General features: G+C 39.7%; 1 protein-coding gene across 7 annotated transcripts in view; it reads right to left on the bottom strand.

Moving 5' to 3' along the window:
- Positions 1–24,272, bottom strand: part of tln2b (talin 2b) — an 85,837-nt gene extending 61,565 nt beyond the window's left edge. For 5 of the 7 annotated variants that reach the window (XM_019361622.2, XM_019361623.2, XM_013268590.3 and 2 more), the window contains exon 1: positions 24,132–24,272. The gene's annotated coding sequence lies outside the window, so the exon portion shown is untranslated. Of the gene's footprint in view, positions 1–23,854; positions 23,877–23,920; positions 24,049–24,131 lie in introns of those variants that run through there. The other 2 variants (XM_025909082.1, XM_025909081.1) reach the window with 2 other exon arrangements.
- Between the last annotated feature and the right edge of the window lie 356 nt (positions 24,273–24,628).

Here is a 24,628-nt window from a genome sequence, read left to right as displayed (position 1 = left end):
TTTTAAATGTCAACTAGACGAGGTCTAAGCGTGAGCGTCAACAATTTAAGGGCTGCGTCTTCTGTGCACACGACTATACAATCCTGGCTTGATCCACAGGGCCTCGCGGCTATCCTGTCACAAGTATGTTGAGATGTTAAGCAGAAAAAGAGATTGAAGGAGTTGACTTTGATTCACTTTGATAGAGCATGTCTGAAAAATGAAAACACCTTTCAGTGAAAGTGTCATTTCAGTTTCGCTGCTTTGTTGAAGGTTCTGCGGAGAAACATAATATAATATTATGTGTGGAGAGCTGAGCTGTGAGAATGAGAGACTGTCTGTGATATCGCCTAGCGGTGCATTGATCCCTACAGTATAGTGAAGAAGGTGTACATGCACAAAGACCGCCAGACGGACAACGTACAGAGAAGCCACTTAAGTGAGAACCTTTCCCCTCCAGTCAACAATGAAACAGCTTTCATTAGTGCAAACTCTCCTAAAATGATGAATGATTGGTCAATATCTCAAATGAAACTAAAAATTGAAAGCAAACTGTGGAAGACCAAGGCAAACAAGAAAACCCATTATTTAGTTAGCTTGGGAGTACATTCCAGGCACTGTATCATTGTGTGACTCCTCGCAGCTTTGTTTTTCTCTCAGCAAGGACTAAAAGCACTGGAGAATCAAATGTTTAAATTGGCTGGGGAAGGTGTATACAACAATGTGCCCTCACACAAACACTGTACACTTCAGAAAGTTCTATGAGAAGAGGCTGAGTGCAGGAGACCCGCTGACAAATTGGGAGTCTTTTTGAAGAATGTTTTTGAAGCACACAGAAACAGCAAACAGAAAAGGGCAAATTTCAGACTTTTGAATGTGACAAAAGCATTTATAGAAACTTCATAGCCCTCAAAAGTTGCAACCACATTTTCTTTAGAAAAAGGCATTTTCGATTAAAAAAAAAAAACAAGAAGGAAAAAGGGGACGGGGAAAGAGTTCAGTGTATTACCCTCATATTGTTATAAGACTAGAAGCGCAGACAACACATTCTCTCTGGAGTTCCAACCCTAAACAAAAAATCTTTTTGATTAGCTGAAACAAACATCTCTGGCTTAAATCCACATCAGAAACATCTGGTCAACTAACCACCCTCCCACACACAGCGTGGAAATCTTTGGCATATTGTGCAACACGGTCAACTGATGAGAACCATGCTGACTGTTTAAAAGCCTTTTTTGTGTGTGCTCAGCGGGGCAGAGGAGCATCACAGACATGGACCTTCGCTAAGATAGGGAAGCCACATGCTATGGAGTGGAGCATTTAAGGGATGCTGCCATGCTTAGTTAAGGGCTCACAGACTCCCTATTTCATGCTCTACATCTGCTGGTTGCCATGGAAACCCTGGTTTTGGGAATTTGTCAGGTCAGGTGGCTTTTGTCAGCTCCAAAGCAGGACAAAAATGGGTGCAGTGTGCTTAAGAAATCAATTGATAATAAAAAGAGAAGTAGTTCTTAGGATGGTAACTGAACTTACTTGAATGGCTTCGCAAACACTCAGAGTTTTAAGAGACAACCCATCACTGCCACAGACCAGCTGAAGTGTATCTCAAACACTTTTAGTGAACTTTTCTGCAGCTTCTCGCAAGGAATGCAAAACGCAAACAGCAGTAAGAGTTCAAGAATTTCAGGAGAAACCAAGGCATAAACAGGAGAGGCAAATGCAGGGCAAACACTATTATTTCTCTGAATTACAGCTTTTGTGACTCATACAACTATAACTAACAAAAACCAAAGGCAACAATTTTTCTCTGCTTTATACAGTCAACTATATTCCACAGGTTCCCTACTATTTTTGCAGATTTGTGAAAACATTAAAGACTCATGTGTTTTTTATCCGTTGCATTCTTGCAGATTGCTCCAGATGTACAAAAAACACAGTTCATTTCACAAAGCAGGATTTTCTATTTACTAAACGTATTTGCGCGAACCACAATAAATGGGTCAGAAACTCAGAAAAGAATGGGCGTGTATGAGAAGGGCTTTACAATTACAAGCTGGTCATTATGACAGCATGGGTGCATTTGGATACCCCAGTGTGGGTTTCATACAAACAGAAGCAGCAGGAGCCGATCATTAGAAGCAGGCGTCTGCAGGGCTGGGTCCCACAAGCTCAGTCGGAGCCTGTGTGAGAGGTTCTCCTTCTCACTGGGGAAGTCCAGAGGAAACATGCCATAAGCCAAGCACTCCCCAGTTCCCCTCTCTTTAACCTGATTACTGTAATGAGCTTAGAGACTGTTGGATGCACAACATCTAATGTGGATGTAGACAAACAACACTGCACTCCCTGACTCTCACTCCTAGCTGAATGCAAAGCACATCATCATGCTGCAACCCTCTGTAGCTAGATGGCCCATTAGCCAGAAAGTGTTAGAGCCAGGCGGATCAGAATAGGAAACTGCAATTTTCTTCTGAAGGTGAAACAGGAGGTAAATCAGCGAGAAGCTGTCAAAATGCAAATAAATGATCCTTTCCCCCAAAAAGGCATAAATATATGTACCTGAGTTAAAGCTCTGCACAGAGCCACTTTTCCTTAAGTAGATAACACTGACATCCCGACTATAATTTTTCAGGTGAGGAAGACATCCGTAGCCCTACTGACTATTACAAATCATTCCCAACTCAGTGCCTGCAATAAATAAATAAATGCTGACTTTACTATTATTTGTTCGTCTTACTCATATAAAGTTATGAATAATGATTTCATTTCCTAGGTTTATGATCATGCTTTCACTATACACGCTTACCGTGCCTGTGCAGAAAGTTTAAAAAAGTTTAGTAGTTACTTCATACCATCAGGTTTATTATTGCATTTGCAATGTCGTCTATGTGACTCATGCAGTAAGAAAATGTAATTAAAAATGTAATTATAGTATTTCATCAAAAACAGAAGAACATAAGAACACATTAAGAAGGAACAAAATTTAGAAGATTAGGGCACAGCTGTTCATTTTCAGTGTTGTAGTGCATTTCACTTTTCCAGAAGTGACAGCATGTTTAAGCAACAGTGTGGGGGGTCCACAGAAATACGTTTTACTTTCATACTATTCAAATCTATAAATAATTATATGATAATTATAATTTTGTAATTGTAATTTATGTCATATATTTCACATACAATATAAATTTCATATATTTTGAACTGGTGAGACAAAAGAAACAAGATTTTTTTAAAATGGGTTTAATTTTACTCAAAACATATGAACCACTATTTATAAAAATGCAAATACATGTATAAAAGAACAAAAAAATCTATAAAAGAGTTAAATTGATGGCTTCATCAAACCTAAACTCAGTTAACTAAAACTGACCAAACTCACAAGAAACAACACACAAAAAGGAGAAAACCTCTATTAACTGGTAGAGGAAAGGACATGAAGGCAGATACTTACTAGTCATTATTATTTCTCACTAACAGGAAAAAGTCTGATAGGCTTATAGCCTGTTACATAACATATTTAGTTTCAGGGAAGCTATGTTTTCATGGAAGATGTGATTTTTGGCAAATTCTTATGCAGCAGAACGATCACAATTCATAAGAAACTGACATCATCAACTGACATCAAACCCTGACATAATTTCCCAGGTCGCACTGCTAGTGCAGTGAAAATTAACCTAACCAATCCAATTAATCTATCCCCAACAAACTGCATGTCTTTGGACTGTGGGAGGAAGCCGGAGTACCACGCGAACACGGGGAGAACATGCAAACTGCACACAGAAAGGCCCTGGCCTGATGGTGGAATTAAACTCAGGACCTTCTTGGTGTGAAGCTAACCACAGTGCAAATTATTGCAATGCGGCACTTAAATGCAACTGTGTGGGGGTTTTTTCCAAGCTGGTTAGTGCATGGTTTTGAACAGATGGCCACATATCGTCTTTTTCCCATTTACAAAGACTAGCTTTAGACAGGTTTGTTTAAAGCAACACTGATTTATATTTATGTGCATCTAACGTCTGTCACATTTATTGAATTTGTCCAGAGTAATACAATTACTTAAGTGTCACATCAGTTAGCTCCATAGGAAACCAAATGGGCCCAAAAGGTCACAGGTTCATGCCTGAAGTTGACACGTGTTTTAGTTTTTAAATTCTTTCCATTGAAAGTGTTTAAGAATAAATAAGAGATGACAATTTTCTAGAGAGTCTAACAAGGATGCTCAAGGCAATGTTCAAGGTGAGATCTATGTTGGTTCAACTTTTATCTCAAAAGTACTTTTTAACCTTTGACTGGACATCGACAAAAAACACCAGCTGTTAGTTGTTTAAAGCAAAAATAAGTAAATAAAATGCCTTATTTGCTATTGCTGTGATCCACATTGCTGTAGTTACTGACTGATTCAAGTTCACGGGTTAAATTGGCACAAAATCAGACATGCAGTATCTGAGGCTGATCATCCTTTCATTGAACATAGCATATCAGTGAGTGCATTTCCAGTTAGCTGCCTTATCAATATATCAATCAAGCCACAGCAGTTAATCTGATTATAACTGTGTACTCAAATAAACTGATGTGTTTCTTAGATGCATATGCATGCAAATGTTGCTCAGTCCAGTAAGAATCTATATTTCTCATATAGCCTAGATGCCATTGGGGAAGCTAAATGGTTTTGCTGGTCCCTGAACGCTTATCCTCTTAAGAGACCCTCTTACCCTCTGTGAACCGAGCTCCAAGCGATCTTCTTTGAATGATGGTGCCGTTTTCCAAGAGAAACGACTGATTTGTGAATGCAAAGAATTAATGTTCCCTCGCAAGGATGCCTTTCTGCTCACAGGCACTTTTCTGTGCTTTCATCTCACGTGCACACACCTAGTTTTTATGTGCACAGGTTTCAAGACTGAAAATGCCACAGTTTTTTACCCTGCCTGTCAACGACGAAGCTTGTTACAAAGGATGAAGTGACTACAAGAACAGCTGAGAGCGTCCTGTTCACAAAAAGGTATTCTGCCCCTTCTGCTACATTCAATACCCATTAAAATGCAATAATTCAGAGTTTAGACAGCCTGTTCTATAAAGATACAGAGGTTACTTCCTGGTTTAATTGTTGCTAACAAGTATAGGAAAATGTATCACTGGCAGATTTCCATTTAATAATCTAAAAATCTGTCTGTGCCTGAGGATATTACATCCCCTGAGCTACACCACTCATCTCCATGCTCTGCAGGTTAGCTCTAACCTTCTGAAAGATTCTCATGATTTCTTAAACATACCACCAAAAACAAATTGTGTCAGTTTGCCCGATATATATAATGACTCAAACTGAAACACTGTCGGAAAAACTTGTTAAAAAAACCCATAGAAACTGTGTAGGTTTCTCTCCAGTGATCGGTAAATGACAAATCCTGTGGGAGTGAAAAGGATCTCTGCAACGATGTTAACATAAAAAGACATGCTACTCCTTGAATCTTAATCACAGCACGTAACAAAAGGGTCATTTATCTTTTTGTGAAATGACATTTAGCATCACACTTTTGTTCTCCAATCTTTTTCTTAAATTGCATCTAGGCGAGTGCATCATAATATGTTAAAGATGAGCCTTACTATAAGAACAAAAACAACAAAATAACATCTACTTGCCACACCTGTCACGCTAATCTCGTACTACTGCCTATTAAATAATGTCTACTTTAATTATGCTTTGCATTCAGTCACTCCACACTGAAATATTGTTGCGTTTGTGACATGGTTGCCAACTTTCAGCTACCAGATGGAGAGAAAATTCAGGGAAAGTGGCCAAGATGAGTGGAGTGGTAGAGTGAGCTAATTTGAAAGTTATAATAGTAATTTGGGTTCACCCATAAAGTCCTGTAACACAATAATACACTATAAATGATTAACAATAACCATCACATATCTGCTTTCTGTGTTACTGATAAAAATCTTGATTTACTAAACACTAGAGCAGTCAATATGTTATGATTATATATAGTTAGGAGAATGCATCCATAAACACAATAATATTTTAATGTTGAAAACAGAGTCCCACAACCAGCTGGAAGCAACAAAAAACAACTCCATTCCATGGAAATTCACCTTTCCCCTAATGCATTAAACTTCCCCACAATATAGTTACAGATGTTCCTTTTGGGAGCGGGTTGGATATTGCAACATTGGAGTAATTTTCCTGAAATTGGTAGAGTGATCAACTAACACTTCCAGTTATAAAGCAAAACACTTGTCCTTCAGCAGCTTCTCATTTGGTCTGTGCTGCTGTACTGTTCACAAACACATGCATAAAATCTACAACTTTATCATGTTTGTCAGATTTCAAGTAACAAGCTGTGCCTGTGTTGTTGTTAGTAGATTACTTGCATCCTCACAAGTGGTATTTGTCTGCTGCCCCACGTTAATTTGCGGTCCCCTTGGCACACTGCGTTGGTCATTAATGAAATCAACTTACTGTATCTGAGTTTATAAATAAACACAATGTTCTGCTTTTCTCCATTAATTTCAGAGATAATATCTATCCCAGATGTTGACCTTTCTGTTCACTATTGAACAGCTCAAAGTCAACAACTGGGGTGCAAACAGTTAGCATGGACGAATGTAAATTTGGAAGATTACAAAGGTTTCTTTCATGGCATATTCTCATCATCTGCTCCTAATTTCTGCATACACAAAGTTAATTTGCTCACTCAGCGGAGCAGATTTTTCGATGACACACGTGCAACAAATCAGACTTTACATCACACTCCCATTTCTTAAAGCATGAGACGTGCAGTTCATCAGCATTATGTGTAATTTTTCAAGTGGCTGATTGCCACAGTTATTATACCCATGGTCATTCTCAGGCCCGCATACGGCTGTCAGTTATGAGGTACCCATCGACTGTATAGCTCAGCAAATTGCCACGGAGTGTCATGCTTTCTGAGATTCACTAATTAGCCCAATGAATTCTGCCACCATAGCGCACAACTCATTAATGCTGACACGGGCTTCTAATTAGTTAAATGGGGGCACTGAGCCAGCTGATAACTTGAATACTTATTATTTCTGCTTTTTGAGTAACTATGATAACAGTCCATTATCTACACAAAACAACACCTCAGAAATTGTATGTTATCCGCACCCTTTTCAGAATAAATGTTATTTTCAATAACTGCTTTCCACAGTTTGCCATTAAATGAGAAATGAGAAGTGTGGCAGTGGTGCCTGATCAGAACATGACAATCATCTGCCACAGAGAGATGTCACGGAGACAATTTCAAGGAAAAACTACAGCAGGTAGAAACAAGATGCCAAAACATCAAAAACATACAAACAAAAATCAAAGGACATCAGATGGATGATTATCTACCTTGGCTAAAAATATCAGCTGTCTATACTATATGTACATCATTCTAAACAGTCAAAATAGAGCGTCTTTCTTTTTCTCTCTTGATCTGTTCTTAACCCTAGAACACTATCGCTATAAATAGTAACACAATCACTAATGCCGGGTGATTTTTACCCGATATAATATAACCAATAAAAAGTAATCAAATATATCAAAATATGACAACACATGACAAATTAGAGTGGTCTTCTTTTACTTTCAACTGTGCCATGTCTAACAAAATGGAAAAAAACCCCTCCTAAAACAAAATAATGACTCTGGAAAGCTGGTCTTTGGTCCACCCATTCCTGGGACATTTGAGACTTCCCTGGTGAAGGCACAGGCTCCTCGACACGCAAACAGCTGCAGGAGAGAGGAATCATGTAAATGTATTTGCTCGGGTGTAAATCACCCAGCGATAGTGTTCTAGGGTTAAGAACATTTGGGCATTATCAACTTGTCATGTTAATCTTCCACATTCTTCCTCTTGGGGATCATAAAGTTAGCAAAGAATGAACTAGAATATTTATTCTAAGGTCTAGAAACTGCGTAAGTATTTATTGTAATGCACTCCATCTAATACATTATTTCTCCAAACCATATGTTTGTTTAATGGCACGATCAAAAAGAAAGATGAGCAATAGAGCTCATAAGATTGTTTGTGAAAGTCAACACAGAAGCAAGCAAAACATGTTTACACCTTTTGGCTGCACTTTTTTGTTGTAAATGGTTTCCTCTCAGCAACTTTTGAACCCGGTGTTAATCATTTTTCACAGTCTTATTGTTTACATTAAAAACTGTCTCATCATTAGTTGTCAGTTACCTGTAAAGTTTGTGATTTTAAATACACGATGCCCTCACCAGCCACTTCATTAAGCATGCCTTTCAACTGCTCATTAACATAAATATATAATCACACAATGATATGACAGGAGCTCAAAGCATTTAAGTATGCAGCCATGGTCAAGATGACCTGCTGAAGTTCAAACTGAGCATCAGAATGGGGGAGATTTAAGTCATTTTGAACGTGACTTGGCTGTTAATACAGAAACTCATGATCTACTAGGATTATCCCACACGACCATCTCCAGGGTTCACAGAGAATGGTCTAAAATAGAGAAAATATCCAGTGAGGGGCAGCTCTCTGGGAAAAATGCCCTGCTGCCAAAAATCAGAGAAGAATGGCTGGACTGCACTGAGCTGACAGGAGGGCAACAGTAACTCAAATAGCTACAACCAAGGTAGTCAGAAGAACATCTCTGAATGCACAACATGTCAAACCGTGAAGCAGATAAGGTACAGCAACAGAAGACCACACCAGTTACCACTTCTATCAGCAAAGATCAGGAAGCTGAGGCTACAATGTATATATTTAATATAGAAAATGTGAAAAATTATTGCAACATTTAGATAGTATAGGCAGAATTTGGTGTAAATACCACAAGAGCATGAATCCATCCTGCCTTGTATAAGTGGTTCAGGCTTGTGCTGGTGGTGTAATGGTGTGGGGAGATTTTCTTGGCCCACTTTTGCCCCTTAGTTGCAATTGAGCATTGTTAAAACATCACAGCCTACCTGAGCATTGTTGCTGACCATGTTCAACCCCCCCTTTATAAACACAGTGCACCCATGTTCTAGTGGCTGCTTTAAGCAGGATACTGCATCATGTCAGAAAGCCCAATTAATCTCAAACTGATTACTTGAACATGACAGTGAGTTCATTGTTCTCAAATGGCCTTCACAGTCACCGGATCTCTATCTAATAGATCACCTTTGGGTTGTGGTGGAATCGGAGATTTGAGTCAGTGATGTGCACCCGACAAATCTGCAGCAACTGTGCGGTGTGACGTTTAGTTCAATCTGTGTAATTAAGAATTAAGCTAGTTCTGAAGGCAAAAATGGGCTTAGCCCAGCCAGACAAGCTATAACTAATAAGGTGGCCAGTTAAAAAAACAAAGAAAGAAAAGAGAAAAGAAAAAAATCTCCCCGTCTGAAACGATGTGGGTTAACGAGACAAAAAATTATGCTCCAAGCATCTCCAAAAAGAAAAAAAAAACTTATCCCATGGTACCGAGGGTCATCTCCGCAGTTCCCTCTTAAACTCCAGCATCTAATTGTGAAGCTGAGCACACAGCTGTGACACTGCAGTTGGATACAGATTTTTTAATCTCTTCTTTTATATGATATCATCATGTAATCTCCATCGAGCTACCCAGGGAGCAGGCAAAGAGGCAGGAAATGAAATCAATGCTGTGTCTCTGCACTGGGTGTTACTTCATTAGTATGGGCACTACAGATGTAGCAGTAAATCTGATTTATGAAAGGGTGACAACAAAGAAAGCCACAGACGAAGGGGTCCACAGTAGACGAAGGAGACACCCGGTGTTCTCCCCACAGCCTTACCTGTGTTTAACAAGGAAAGAGAGTGGTTTTCTAATGAAGAACACACTTTTCATACAGCTGCAACCAGAGGTCAATTTATAAGCATGGTATTAACTTTCATGATGAAAATGAAGCAAATCAAAACTATTTCATATGAGCAAAAAAGGCTGGTGTTTTGTTAATATGATCTGTAAATTATGATGATCAGAAAGTTTTATAATACTAGTTGGTGACAAATTAACAATACATTTTATTGTCTTCACATTATCTTTATAACATTTAATAATGTTTGGCATCCACACATTCCTCTTCTTTGTGCATGGAAAGGTCTGTTATCCTAATTATTCCCCAAGTTTATTTCATGTGCTATATGCATGCTTCAGTTTTCTAGGAATCTCTACATTTTATTGCAAATGCAAGGTTTCTAACTCACCATTGCATTCTTAATGATTTGGTGGGTTGGCTATTATTGACTACTCAAAGAACGGCACTGGCATATTTTCCCCTATAAAGCCCTTTTGGGTAAGCTTCCAGTTGACTCCTGCACCCTTCTCTGTCCCAGTTACCAGACATGCTCTTCTAAACTGTTTCTTTTTGATGTATGTATGACGAGTTCTGACATACCTTGGGAAAACTGCATTTTCTTCTTGTGCACCTCGATCGCGTAGTTATTTACAGAAAGACCTAAATTTAAACATGCTTCTATCTCTCGTTGAAAACATATTAAAGAATCTGGGGAAGAAGACTTTGTGGCTTGTTTCTTTTGAGAAGCCACTTTTTGAGATGTTTTGGGTTGTATGGCTGCTTCCTTGTCCATCTTTGTCTTGTAAAAGATATTATGAGCTTATCTTCTAAATAGGTAATAATAGTTAATATTATGCTCATATAGAATAAATTAATACCTGAGATAATACCTAAGAACAAAAAAATCTATTGGAACATAATAAACACAGTTATTAAAACATTCATTTAAATGAGTTTTAGGAAACAGAGCAAGAGGTTAAAGAACAATCGATTAAGCACCTTTTGGAGATGTTACAGTCACAGAAAACTATACAAACGCTTTCTCACAGGGGAAGCATTGTATACCCTTGATACGACATACCATCCCCTTCAAACACTGAGATTCCAGCTGATTAGTTGTGCACTCCCATGGGACTAAGAAGTGTAATTCAATTAGTCCTACGGTTCTGCACCGGAGAGAGGGAGACAGATCTATCTCACTGGATGACACCCAGGATGTGCTGTGCTGGTGTATGCACCGAAAAATTGGCAGCAGATCAGCCTGATGGTCTGAATTAGATAGTGTCATTTGCTAAAAGACTGCTAAGAACACCAAAATGCAGGAATATATCTAATAGCATCTCGAAGATGTTGCTCCTTAAATGCCCTTAGCGATCATGATAAACATTACCAACACAAAGAGGGACTGAATGAGAAGCGTTTCCAGGCCGAGGCTAACAGAGAGCCTCGGCCAGCCTCGCCTTACATGACAAGCCAGCCACATTCTAAGCAATGCCTCTGAGCTTGTGCCATGAGTCGAGGATGCTGTCTCCCACTGAAGTTGCATACAGATCGCCCTTTCAGAGCACAGCCTCCTCCACTGTCTCTTTGTCCCTCCTCCCTGTGGGGAATTTATAAAGCTTCACAGTGCCTCACTCCATGAGATTCCTGTAATTTATGACAGCCTTTTCCCAGGCACAGAGAAATCAAATCAAACTGTAAATATAGTGCATGTTTCCCAGTATGAGCTCTTCACAGAGACCATAGATCACAAATAAATGCCAGAGATCCTGACAGTCATTAAATAACAGCATCAATAATCCCACATGTGGCAGCAGTACATTTGATTTCAGATTATGAAAAGGGCAGAAAGCATAGCTAATGAATGAGACACACCAGAAACAAACCAGGAGAAATTCAGCATTACCAGAGGTATCAAGCCCCCAAAAAATCATCGAAGTCATTCTGTTTTTAAAGGGACGATCAGCAAAGAACCAGTTGCGCTCATTTGTACTAGAACGACCTTTGACCCGAGCCTGGCACAGACACACTTGGGTATGTTATACGACACCAGATCAGCCAGACCAAAAGGAGAGTGTCATCTTGTGGGTATAGCCTCACAAGTGTAGCGTGTCCACTGCGGGTGGGCAGCCGCCCTCCATTAGCTGCAGCTCCATCAATCTCTGTGTCTGTGGAAATTGAAGACTCAACGGAGAGAGGGAGAAGCAAACAGCTGCCATATAGTGGACTGAACAGATGGTAATGGTGGCAAAAAAGTAACACCATATCATTTTAAACATCCACACAGCATCTCAATTTGGGAAAAGAAAAGACGCATGTCTGCCACTTCGACAAAATACACTTCTCAGGCTGCCTAATGTACTGATGCTTGGCTTTTGCATGACATTTTATCTTGCATATATTTGGAAGAGCGCAACGCATGCAATTTGTTCACATTTGTCACTATGAGAAAATGGTTTGATGATTCCTTGCGTAAAGTGAGCAGTGCATATAGAGCCATCTATTATCAGCATGACAATTTATGGTTCAGTAAAGCAGTTTGTGTATATTGTTGAACAGTAAATGCATAAAAACACAATACCAAAGTCTTATCTGTATCGCAGCAGCAGTTTTGGGGGGGTTAAAACAGAAAAAAATGACAGGCATTATTTATAAAAAGACACAGAAAATGGGAAAGAAGTTGTGTTTTTACCGTTTTTCAAGATATGAGGGAGAGATAGTATGCTGAGCCATGTGTCCTGCAAGTCATCCTCATATGCTATGGAATTAGATACTTGGTGTCAGCACACCGTGCTCCATATCAACAGCATCATTTTTTTTTTCCTATGCCACCCGCACTGACAGGAATGTGACAAATGTTGCAGTATTTCAAGGGATGGTAACAAAGTTACTGGGCTGCCAGCGGCACTTCAGCCCCTGCATTCAAAACAGAAAACATTCAAATTCTTTCCTGAAGAATGCAGGTAAATTCTACAAATGCACATCAAGGTACGATGATTTTAAATAACTTTCATGTTTTTTATACATTTGAAATTTAACTGCACGCTTGCATGAATCTAATTTTAATGATGTTCAGGATTCTCTTTATTTCTGGGGCTTACTTGAAAACTTACACAAGCTTGCAGACACGATGCTGCTTTTTGTCTAAAAAAACTGTCATCTGTCCATATAAAAAACACATTAACGATAAGGGAATCAAAAACACTAAGTCATCACTTTGACTGAGAAAGCTGTGGCTTTAATCTTATTAATATTGCACACAGTATCATTTAAGATATGCTGTCACCAAATGAAAAATCAAATCTTACAGCTCGAGCACTGAGGAAGAAATCTGTGAAATATGCAAGCACTTACATGATTTAGGTTTATGCTGATACCCTATTTAAAGCTTTTTAATATCTCATCTTACATTATAAAATTATTCAGGATGTTCTGCAATTCAATGAAACAATCACCACTTGTTTTTATGTCTTTGACAACCTACTTTAAAACTCACAGTGAAACAGAACAATTCTTCTATAAATAACATGATTATTCTGCTGAGTAATTGTTTTACCATAATGCACATGTTCACAGCAGGCATGTTCCCTGTGCTTGTAGCAGATTTGTCACAAGCAAATGACTGCAGGAAGGAAATTAGAGAGCATAATGGAAGGGAAACAATCAAATAATGCACACATGATATGATGGGCTATTTTGTTGACCGTTCCAACAGCTCCTATAACAAAAAGTCTTTTTCCTTCCCCACTGTAAAGGTCAAAGTTACTTTACTTTGCAAGAGATGAACACACATTAACAACCATAGGCAAATTGGGAATCATAGTAGATTAAAAAAACATTGAGAGAGAAATATTTGTTAAAATGCGCTTTATGAGTCTTCTGCTTTCTTCTCTGTTTTAGTGGCTGCTCACACAGTAACAGGAAATTGATTACGGGTTTGCCAAACAATGCATGTTCTTAAGAAAGTCAACATTTATATTCAGCGCTCGTTCTTTTCTAGGAACAACAATGTACACTCAAGCAAGGTTACAGTACAAAACATCAGTATTTTGTATAATTAATACATGATTTGAATGAAAATATCCTCATTTGCTAAAGTTGTTGTATTGTTAAGCCTGATCCTTATTCCTACATCGCTAATTTAGGATTTATGTTGGACTTGGCCTAATGAATCAGCATAACAACTGAGGGTGTGACAAAAAACTCATGAGGTCAGAAGATTGCAACTCTTAAGAAAAGAACAGGTGTTACATGCTGCACTTTTTATTTTCACCTATCCATTTGCTTTAACTGCTTTCCAACCAGTCTTTACTACCTGGTGACAGGCAGAGGATAGCCTGGACAGGCCGCAAGACAGTTCTAACATGCACAGACATGCACAGACAAATAACAAAAAGCCATCCATATACGGACATTCAGTGCTTACAAGCTCCACACAAAAAAGCCTCAAAGCAGGTTTATATCCAGAACATCTTTGCTGTTAGGCAACAATTTGAGCTTTACTGTTTGGTGAATTAATGTTACAGTGTGTAAAATATCACCACTAGATGTCAGTAATTGCACATTGCAGTCAGCTGAATTCTATTTTCCCAATTCAAACACTTAATTCTAACTATAGTGACCGGTGTAGGACAAACTCTGGCCACTGTTCATCTACAGTGAGTGTAGGCTGCTCCGCTCTTTACCTCAGTTGTCAATGTGTGTCTATGTCTGTTCACTGCGGAGGAGGTTGTAGAAGTTTGTGAAAGGGATGCGAGTCCATGAGTCAGTGAAGCTCACTTCTGACCGATGACTGCGATACAGAGGTGAGTTGTTGAAGATATCCTACAGCACTCGATAAGTGCTGCTGTTTTTTGCCGGTGTTAGCTGCTATTAGTCAGCATTAGTGAAACAGCTCTGCTGATCCTCTGTCTTTGGTGTACTTCATATGTGGCCAGTAGTCTATAGCCACATACAGTGGCTTGCAAAAGTATTCGGCCCCCTTGAACTTTCCCACATTTTGTCACATTACAGCCACAAACATGAATCAATTTTTGTTGGAATTCCACGTGAAAGACCAATACAAAGTGGTGTACACTTGAGAAGTGGAACGAAAATCATACATGATTCCAAACATTTTTTACAAATAAATAACTGAAAAGTGGGTGTGCGTAATTATTCAGCCCCCTTTGGTCTGAGTGCAGTCAGTTGCCCATAGACATTGCCTGATGAGTGCTAATGACTAAATAGAGTGCACCTGTGTGTAATCTAATGTCAGTACAAATACAGCTGCTCTGTGATGGCCTCAGAGGTTGTCTAAGAGAATATTGGGAGCAACAACACCATGAAGTCCAAAGAACACACCAGACCGGTCAGTGATAAAGTTATTGAGAAATTTAAAGCAGGCTTAGGCTACAAAAAGATTTCCCAAGCCTTGAACATCCCACGGAGCACTGTTCAAGCGATCATCCAGAAATGGAAGGAGTATGGCACAACTCTAAACCTACCAAGACAAGGCCGTCCACCTAAACTCACACGCTGAACAAGGAGAGCGCTGATCAGAAATGCAGCCAAGAGGCCCATGGTGACTCTGGACGAGCTGCAGAGATCTACAGCTCAGGTGGGGGAATCTGTCCATAGGACAACTATTAGTCGTGCACTGCACAAAGTTGGCCTTTATGGAAGAGTGGCAAGAAGAAAGCCATTGTTAACAGAAAACCATAAGAAGTCCCCTTTGCAGTTTGCCACAAGCCATGTGGGGTACACAGCAAACATGTGGAAGAAGGTGCTCTGGTCAGATGAGACCAAAATGGAACTTTTTGGCCAAAATGCAAAACGCTATATGTGGTGGAAAACTAACACTGCACATCAGTCTGAACACACCATCCCCACTGTCAAATATGGTGGTGGCAGCATCATGCTCTGGGGGTGCTTCTCTTCAGCAGGGACAGGGAAGCTGTTCAGAGTTGATGGGAAGATGGATGGAGCCAAATACAGGGCAGTCTTGGAAGAAAACCTCTTGGAGTCTGCAAAAGACTTGAGACTGGGGCAGAGGTTCACCTTCCAGCAGGGCAACGACCCTAAACATAAAGCTAGGGCAACAATGGAATGGCTAAAACAAAACAGATCCATGTGTTAGAATGGCCCAGTCAAAGTCCAAATCTAAATGTTTCTAGGCCTATATGTTTCTAAAGCACAGGATGTTTCATCCAGTTTCAGACCAAAAGAGTTGCTGTATGAGCTCTAACTGCTAAAACCCCTCCATAAGAACCTGATAGTGTCTTCTGCTCAAGGTAATCAGACAATCATTTTGCTCTAAACACAAGGGCACTAATCCTGATAACCTAAATATATAAGGCTTAAGTAACACAATTAGTTACAATTTACAGCATCCGGCTGCTAAATGCACTTTAGACATACCAATATAAAATAATTTTGATAGTCCGTGAGAGTCCACAGTTCTCTAAGAAGAACTGAGATGCTGACACTACATAGCCCTGAGCCAGGGGAGAGAGAGGGGAAGAGAGAGGGGGGGGGAGAGAAGGAGGAGTTCTCGCTTGGTCAGCAGCCTGCAGAGGATCAGAGCAGAGGATAGCAGTAATTTCAGTGCTGTTCTTCAGACAGGGGAGTCCTTTCCCCCAAGCAGTCGCAAAAACAGGCTGACAGCTACTGTACACACAAAGGACCTGACAGCCCACAATTAACCTTGATGTTAAACCACTGCCACGTCAATTGTCCCTAAACCAAGATACTATAATAATGTCATTTTAGTTACTATATCTGGCTGTTACTGAATCCAGCTCCCCTTGAATTTTCTGTACAGATCTTAAACATCTGTGTCTATGATCATGTGACACAGATATGAAATATTTCCACACGCTCTGAGCTGCATGTTCCATACACCTGCACTTGCAGTGGCCATGATGTTTTTATTTTCCTGAATCTCCATATCTGTGTCATAGACCCCCATACTTGATTGGTTTTTAGAGATTTAGCTGTGTGTAGACACATTCATATTTCAAATGCTACTCTTTTTTGTTGTTGTCTGGGAGCCAAAAAATGTGTCTTAGGTCTATCAAGGGATTCAAGTCTTAACTGCACTTCGTTACAGGGCTCTGGATTTGTCTTTGATGCATTTATCACGCAGATCAGTGATGTCAGGTGTCTTGTTTAGTGGGATTTAAGCACCACTGTCATTGACCTTCGGTTGAGTGGTATTTTAAGGGAACTCTGTTCCAGTGAAAAATGCTCTCACAAAACGGGATCGTGGGTGTACCATCATGTCTTTGAGAGACCTTTCAGAAACTGGACATGGAAATGTCTTCAAAAGCAGAACAAAAATAAACACCATATAAAATGGCAGAACCTATACAGTACATTAGACTGTAGTAAAGCAATTACAGCTGGCATTATTATTATTATAATGGTGCTATTCAGAAGACTCTGACTGCACAAGAAACCTAAGTCTTTGATTTCTTTTGAGTGTATCAATACATAGTTTCCACAAACACACTGTTTCTGGCAGAGGAAGCTTGGAGGCACTACCAGTAAGTCTACAATGGTGCAAAGAGAAACTGGGCAGGTTACAGCATGGTCACTATTCACTGAGAACATGCAAACCATTGTAACTTAACACAGACAACCAGGCGATAACCTGTCTGAAGCAGTCGTTTGGACAATAAGAACAGAGGAAAATAAACTGACGTTAAAAAATGCAGCAAATCAGCTCGTGCAATGAAATCGCAATACCTAACTGTATTCACTCTTTGGAGACAAAAGAGCATAAGTTGAGCTGTGCTTCTCTTTTAATGGGATATATCAAATGACCTTTAGCGCTGATCATTAGTTTGATTCAAGTAAAGTAGATCATGTTTCTCTTCAAAACCAAAGCATTGATGGGGGTTTTTTTAACTTAAAAAATCCTTGTGTATGTGTGGTCAACAGTGCTGAACACAACCCTGTTCACTGGCACTTTACCAGTACAACTGATTCCTAAATGAGTAATTTATACGATATGCACAGGAGCAAACAATTTAATTTCTTTGTTCAAATATTTAGATAAGTGCTCACCGCTAGATTAAATGTCAACAAAGTGGCCTGAACTCAAAAAACACAAATTAGGTGGAAAAAAGAAATTACTCTTTGATTTACAAATAATTTATGTGAAAAAAAATTCACAGAAAGTAAGAGGACGCCACTTTATGTCACTAACACAATTTGGGATAGTGTACTGCGTGCATTGCAGTGAAGGTAAACCTGTTGTCTAGTACTTCAAACTGGCATTTTAATTTGACATGCTGATGAGAAGTGCCACAGGCTGTGCGACTGCCACTGACCTAAACTACATCATGTCAGCATCTACTGACCTACTTTTTGAGTCTGCTGATTTATCCCGGCACAACCACACCAGTTTAAAGCACATTTATAGTGTACATAAATGTGTATATAATAGAAATTCAAATGATTAATGAATTGCTTTCTGAACTTTTCTGTGAGTTAAAAGAATTGAAATAAAACAATATGGCATTAAACCTCACACACTAACAGTTTAACAAATGAGTGACTTGTGGATGTGATCCGTCTAAATGCTATGCTGTAATGTCCAACCATTATTAATCAAGTGTGGAGTCAGTCTAATCTGATCCCACTACATTTCTTAATTAAAAGAGAGCTCAACCTCACTTCATATCTGAAAGCAAATTAGAAATGTGGTCAAGTGTTTGCCGATTAAAAATGCCCATCTGCATTATATAGCTTTAACAAATTGCCTGTCTGTCACATTCATCTGTATGGAAAAATTCGAGAAACTGTTCTTTCAGATTGCTGTAATAGCAGGGGTTTGGGAATGGTGGCCAGCTCATACATTTATTTGTTCTACAGAAAGTGATCTAAACGCAAGCCAGCCCCTAAAGAGGCTGTGATCACAGTGACAGCAGCGAGAGAAAACACAGGACCAATCTATTTCCCTTGTAAACACAGAACACAAAGGCTGGGTCACACTGACAGCATGGGGTGTGTTTTAGTTTCCACCTCCTACACACTCGTGCATCAAATATAGTTCAACAATCACACTCTCCAATGACTCTGAAACCCTTACTTCCCACCCTCCAACTGAACATTTCCTGGGGAATTCCAACCAGGAATATATTCTTGATGACAGAGCAACTACAACAGCTGAGAGGAAAATCACTTCTCTAATGAACAGCAGGAGGCCTTGTCTTTAGCATTTGCTTGTTCTTGACATTTTGTGGCTCAAAATAGTTACTCGTAAATGCATGACCTTGTTATTGTTCTTCACCAAGCAGTTTTAAGTGTTACTTATTGCGCCCCAGAATGCAGAAATTGAACAAACACTGACTAAAAGCGTTTCATGAGAGAGTGTGGTGTATTTCATGAACACGTTTGAAACATGTTATTCCCTGCAAATTAGGCACTGAGCTGAAAGTGTGAACTACAGCTATGGTAGCAAAGATATTGCTAATAGCTTCCTATAATACAAAATCATTGCAGTAATGGCCTCCGCGGTAGTTGGCAATAAATGTGAAAAGCCACAATTTAAATAGTCCTTGGTTTTAATTGTCAGTGCTCAATAAAACTGAAAAATTTAATATTATTTAATCTTAGAAGTGTTGAATCTCTTTTTGTCTTCTGAGCTAAACCTTTCAAATCTCTTTTGGATGAAGCTTACAAACTCTCCTTTCATAACCTTGGGTCTTGTGAATAGCATCTAGTGTTTTGTTTGATGCAGCAGTCAGTTGCCGCTGGCAGATGCATGCTGCATGTGAGCTTGTGACATTGGTGTTCCTGAGATCTAATTATATCTGTGTAATACTGTATCGTGGAGAAAGCGTACAGAACTCATTGTAGATGCTCAGGCAGGAGAAGGTCTCTTCTTTTAAACACAGGCCAGCCATGGGCCTATATTGTGAACAACAAGTGAAAAGAAAATCCAAAGACCTCGATCTGCAGATTGCAGATTTATGTAAGTTAGGAAGGTCTCTTCAAGCCATTTCTGAACAACTGCAGATTCCAAGGTATGCAAGTACAACCTTTTCAACTTTTTCGTCTCCACTTTGCTAGAGTCTGGAAGAAGACCCAAACTTTCACCCTTGGATGAGAGGAAACTGGTTAGGGTGTTCAAGAACAACCCAGGAAATATGAAGGCTCTGGGTGCCCATGAACTAAAAATGGCTGAACACCAAGATCACTGTCCACAGTGAAGTGAGCTTCACATCATTGACTGAGAGGGTGTGAACCAAGAAGAAGCTCCAAAACGCACACCCTCAAGCTGACTAAAATATGCAGCTACCCACATGAACAAGCCAAGTTCCTTCTTGAAAAAGGTTTTATGGTCAGCTGAGACAAAGATTGAGATATTTGGCCATAATGACAACAGGCATAGTAAAAGTGAGGCTTTCAAATAATAATAAGAACACTGTATCAACTGTCAAGCATGGTGGTGGTAGCATCATGCTTTGGGGCTTTTTTGCTTCCAGTGGTACTGGTAAATTGCAGTGGATGGAGTAATGAAGGAAGACTATCTTCAAATTCTTCAGCTTCACCTCAAATCAATAGCTAGACTTGGACACAGTTGGGTGTTCCAACAGGACAATGATGCCAAACATGCACTGAAGCTGTTTTTTGGAATGGATAAAGCAGGCTAATAATAAGCTACTGGAATGGACTTCCCAAAGACTTTACCTCAACCCTGAAAATTTCTGGACTATGCTTGAAAGCCAGTTCAGTGCGAGGCACCCAAATCGCCTTCCCTCAAAGCAACAACTATACCAATGTCTCCACAATAAAAACTGATAATGTGTGGTGCCACACCTTATATTTGTTAAGTATTGAGTCTGGAAATCAATGTATATATGAGACTTATTAATAAAGCTTCAAATGTACTGACTCCAGCAGTTACATGTTTGCACTGAGCCGTCTTGCTCTTTTCATTAATTACATAATGGTGACATTATAAACTACATGAAATTTCCATAAACTTGCTTTTCTGTAATTCCATAGATCTGTCTAAATAAAGAGATCTTTATTCAATCTGTATACGCATTAACTTTTTTTGTTCTGTAATAAGATGTTCAAGATGTCTGACCTTATTACAGACAGTAAGATTATTATCTGACATTTTAAACTCTGGAAATCTTCGATGTTTATCCTCCTTGGTTTTACAAATCATTACAGTGCTCATATAGGCTTTTCTGTGAAACTGTGTCTCACACCATAAACAGAACATGTGAAAAAGTGTTTACCACCCTTCCTGATTTCATGTTTGGGCCACCCTTAGCAGCAACAACTGCAATTAAGCATTTGTGATTACTGGCAATGAGTCTTTTACAGTGGTGTGGAGGAATTTTGGCCCACTCATCAACGCAGAATTGTTGTAATTCAGCCACATTGGAGGGTTTTCGAGCATGAACCACCTTTTTAAAGTTCATGCCACAGCATCTCAATCGGATTCAGATCAGGACTTTGATTAGGCCACTCCAAAGTCTTAATTTTGTTTTTCTTAAGCCAATCAGAACTGGTGTGTTTTGGATCATTGTCCTGCTGCTGAACCCAAACGTGCTTCAGCTTGAGGTCATGAACAAATAGCTTGACATTCTCCTCCAGGTTTTTTTGGTAGACAACAGAATTCATGGTTCCATTTACCACAGCAAGTCTTCCAGGTCCTGATGCAGTAAAACAGCGCCAGACTATCAAACTAACACAACAATATTTTACTGTTAGTATGATGCTCCTTTTCTGAAATGTTGTGTTACTTTTATGCCAGATGTAATGGGACAAACACCTTCCAAAAAGTTCAACTTTTGTCTTGTCAGTCCACACAGTATTTTCCCCAAAGTCTTGGGGATCATCAAGATGTTTTCTGTCAAAACTGAGACAAACGTTTTGCTCAGCAGTGGTTTTCATCTTGGAACTCTGCCACACAGGCCGTGTTTGCCCAGTCTATTTCTTATGGTGGCATCATGAACACTGACCTTAACTGAGGCAAGTGAGGCCTGCAGTTCTTTGGATGTTGTTCTGGGGTCTTTTGTGACCTCTTGGATGAGTCGTCACTGTGCTCTTGGGCTAATTTTGGTCAGCCGGCCACTCAGGGTTTATCACTGTGCCATGTGTTTGCCATTTGTGGATATTGTCTCTCACTGTGGTTTGCTGGAGTCCCACTGCTTTAGAAATCGCTTTATAACCTTTTCTAGACTGAGAGATCTCAACTTTGTTTGAACTCAGCTATCTGTGGAATACACCACAGATAGCAGTTTCTAAATACCTTTACTTAGAAACTGCATTTTGTGTTTACTTGTGTTTTCTTTGTTAAATATTTAAATTTGTTTGGTGATCTGAGACATTTAAGTGTGACAAACATAGAAAAAAATATGAAATCGGGAAGGGGGCAAACACTTTTCCACACCACTGTATGCGGATGAGCTGCTGGAGACCAGCACTACAAGGACTAAAGACCACAAGATCATCTGCATACATCATATGGTTCGCTAAAAGACTATCAACCTTGCACCAAGTTTAACGGGTTCTTGGCTTCTTTGACAAGCCATCAACATAAAGATTTAAAAGAATTGGGGATAAAATTCCTTTTTGTCTAATTCCACTGCAAGATTAGAGAAAAATCCAGAATAAATTCAAACTTGTGCACCCAATTCTTGTTAAAGTCATTAAAGCTGTATGCTGTGCAATCATTACACAGTTAAAAGAAATCATTAAAAGCCCCAAATTACCATGAAATTCAGTCTATGTGAACTGACCACAGCTGTATATGATGCTTACGCTTACACTTTAAAGTAAGACCAAGAGATACAAAGTCAGGAAGGCATACAAAATACCTGTAAAATGCAAGAGTGTTTTGCATTAGTGGTGCTTTAAACACACTACAGAGACTCCTACACCATTTCTTGCTGGAAATGTGTGGTTGGTGGATGCTTTTATCCCACACTCCCTAGTGCCTTACTGTACCATTTGGGAGTGCATTTTAAGGATGGGTACTCCCAGTTGGAATCAAAGCTCTAGCATGCCAGTGATGCCTTTAAGCCATCCAGAATCTCAGCTGTCTACATCATGCTGAGACAGCTTGACCTTTCTAGTCACATCACTCAGGTAAAACATGTCACTCCACAGTCTGAAACTCCCTGACGGCATCGGTATCCTTGAATTGACCATCAATATCCAGTATGCCTCTTGTGGTAAATGCACAGCTGCTGTATTATATACTTAAGAGGAAATGGACTTTAAAAACAACAACAAAAAACAGTTTTTCATTACAGAGAAAAGAAGCTATGCAAGTCTGCAGCTATTATATGGTTTGCTGTGTGAGTCAGACCAGTAATAACACATATGATCCAAGTTGCTCAATGTAAAACCATCTCGGGGATTTACAGTTTGGCACCTTCAGCCCAGAGTCACTGTGCTGAAGCAGCACTGACAGTCCTGTATCTGTGAAACACCCACATAGCTCATAGCTCAAAAAAGCTCTCTTCACAGCGCATCTGTATGAGGCAGAAGGGCTTCTAACGGTTAAGGAGACGTGTCCTTCATTCAGAAGTTATGCGTCTTTCCTGTTGACATCTTGGAGAAAATAAGAACGTTGTGGTGAACGTTCACTCTGAGGATTGGCAAAGGTGTCAGATGAGGGAAAAGCACTAATCTTTCTTCTAAGATGAATTAATGATCAGATTTTTAAAACTGGGGCAAAGCACAACAGTCCCTGCAAGCGTTAACAGTCTTAACATACTGACCAGTATTTTATCCTCCCTACATTTTCATTAATCTACAGTAAGTCATTCACCAGTGGCTACATCCCTGCATGCGCACCACACATCGTCAATGTCAGCTTTGATGTTGAGCCGATCCAGATAACATTCAGGTCAAGTCCAAGTTACTGTACAAAACATTTTTTGCAGAGCAGCGAGGATGCTGGAGCTGAGCAGCATTAGTTACCTATTTAGCCTACTTCTAAGGACGAAACTGGGGAAGCCTAGATATTTAAAATGCAACACCAACGCCAAACAAGTGGGTCAATCAAATACTGTTACCTCTTATCTGTCAATGTCAAAAGCAATCAGTTATACAGTAGGCGAAGAAATGGGCTAGATTTACCAGTCTTATTTTAACGCGCAAACGAATCGACAGATGTCAGGTCCAAAGAAGAGCAAAAGGAAATACCAGAGTGGAAAACATCACACTAATCATGTGAAAAGGTCGTCTGCAGACTGTTCATGTGAAATGTTGTCAGCGCTTCTGCTGAGCCAACATCGAGCGGTCCGCCTCCCTGTAGTGAGATCATTTGGGAGGAACAGCACCTTGAAGAATAACGCCAGGATTTAAAAAGAAACTGGATAGAATCTCTTAAAAAAAATTGAAGGCAAAATCCTACCTGATGTCCCTCACTCGTCAGTGCATGCGAGCTGACTTGGATGTAGGCGAAGCGACACACACCGCAAACGGGTCAGCTCAGCCTGACTGCCTCCCTCCTCCACGGCATCAAGCCCCTCCTCGTTTATCGTACAGTGGAGAAGGATGAGGGGGGGAGAAGAAAAAAAAAAGACCACAAATCTGTGCGCCGCAAAAAGGAAGCGGCGTCACACTCACGCACAGTGTCAAATAATATGTGTCCCGATGAAGACAGATTTACAGCCTTACCAGTCAGATGAGCAGATAAAAATAACCTGACAATCATGCACAGGGATAGACGCACGGAAGATTTGAGAGACTGACCTCTCTTATTTTGAAAATGCTTTAATTTGTGCAGTGTAGAGCACCTGTCAAAAGCGTGTCTTCACACTAAGCGTTAATGGAAGCCCGGCATGGAGGTTCATGTTTAAAGTGGGGGCAACCTCCACAAGTCTTGCTATAACGTGCAGGAACATACAT

This window comes from Oreochromis niloticus, linkage group LG7 (genome assembly GCF_001858045.2).
Source record: "Oreochromis niloticus isolate F11D_XX linkage group LG7, O_niloticus_UMD_NMBU, whole genome shotgun sequence".
Lineage (NCBI taxonomy): Eukaryota > Metazoa > Chordata > Actinopteri > Cichliformes > Cichlidae > Oreochromis > Oreochromis niloticus.
This window is presented reverse-complemented; position numbering and strand designations above follow the sequence as displayed.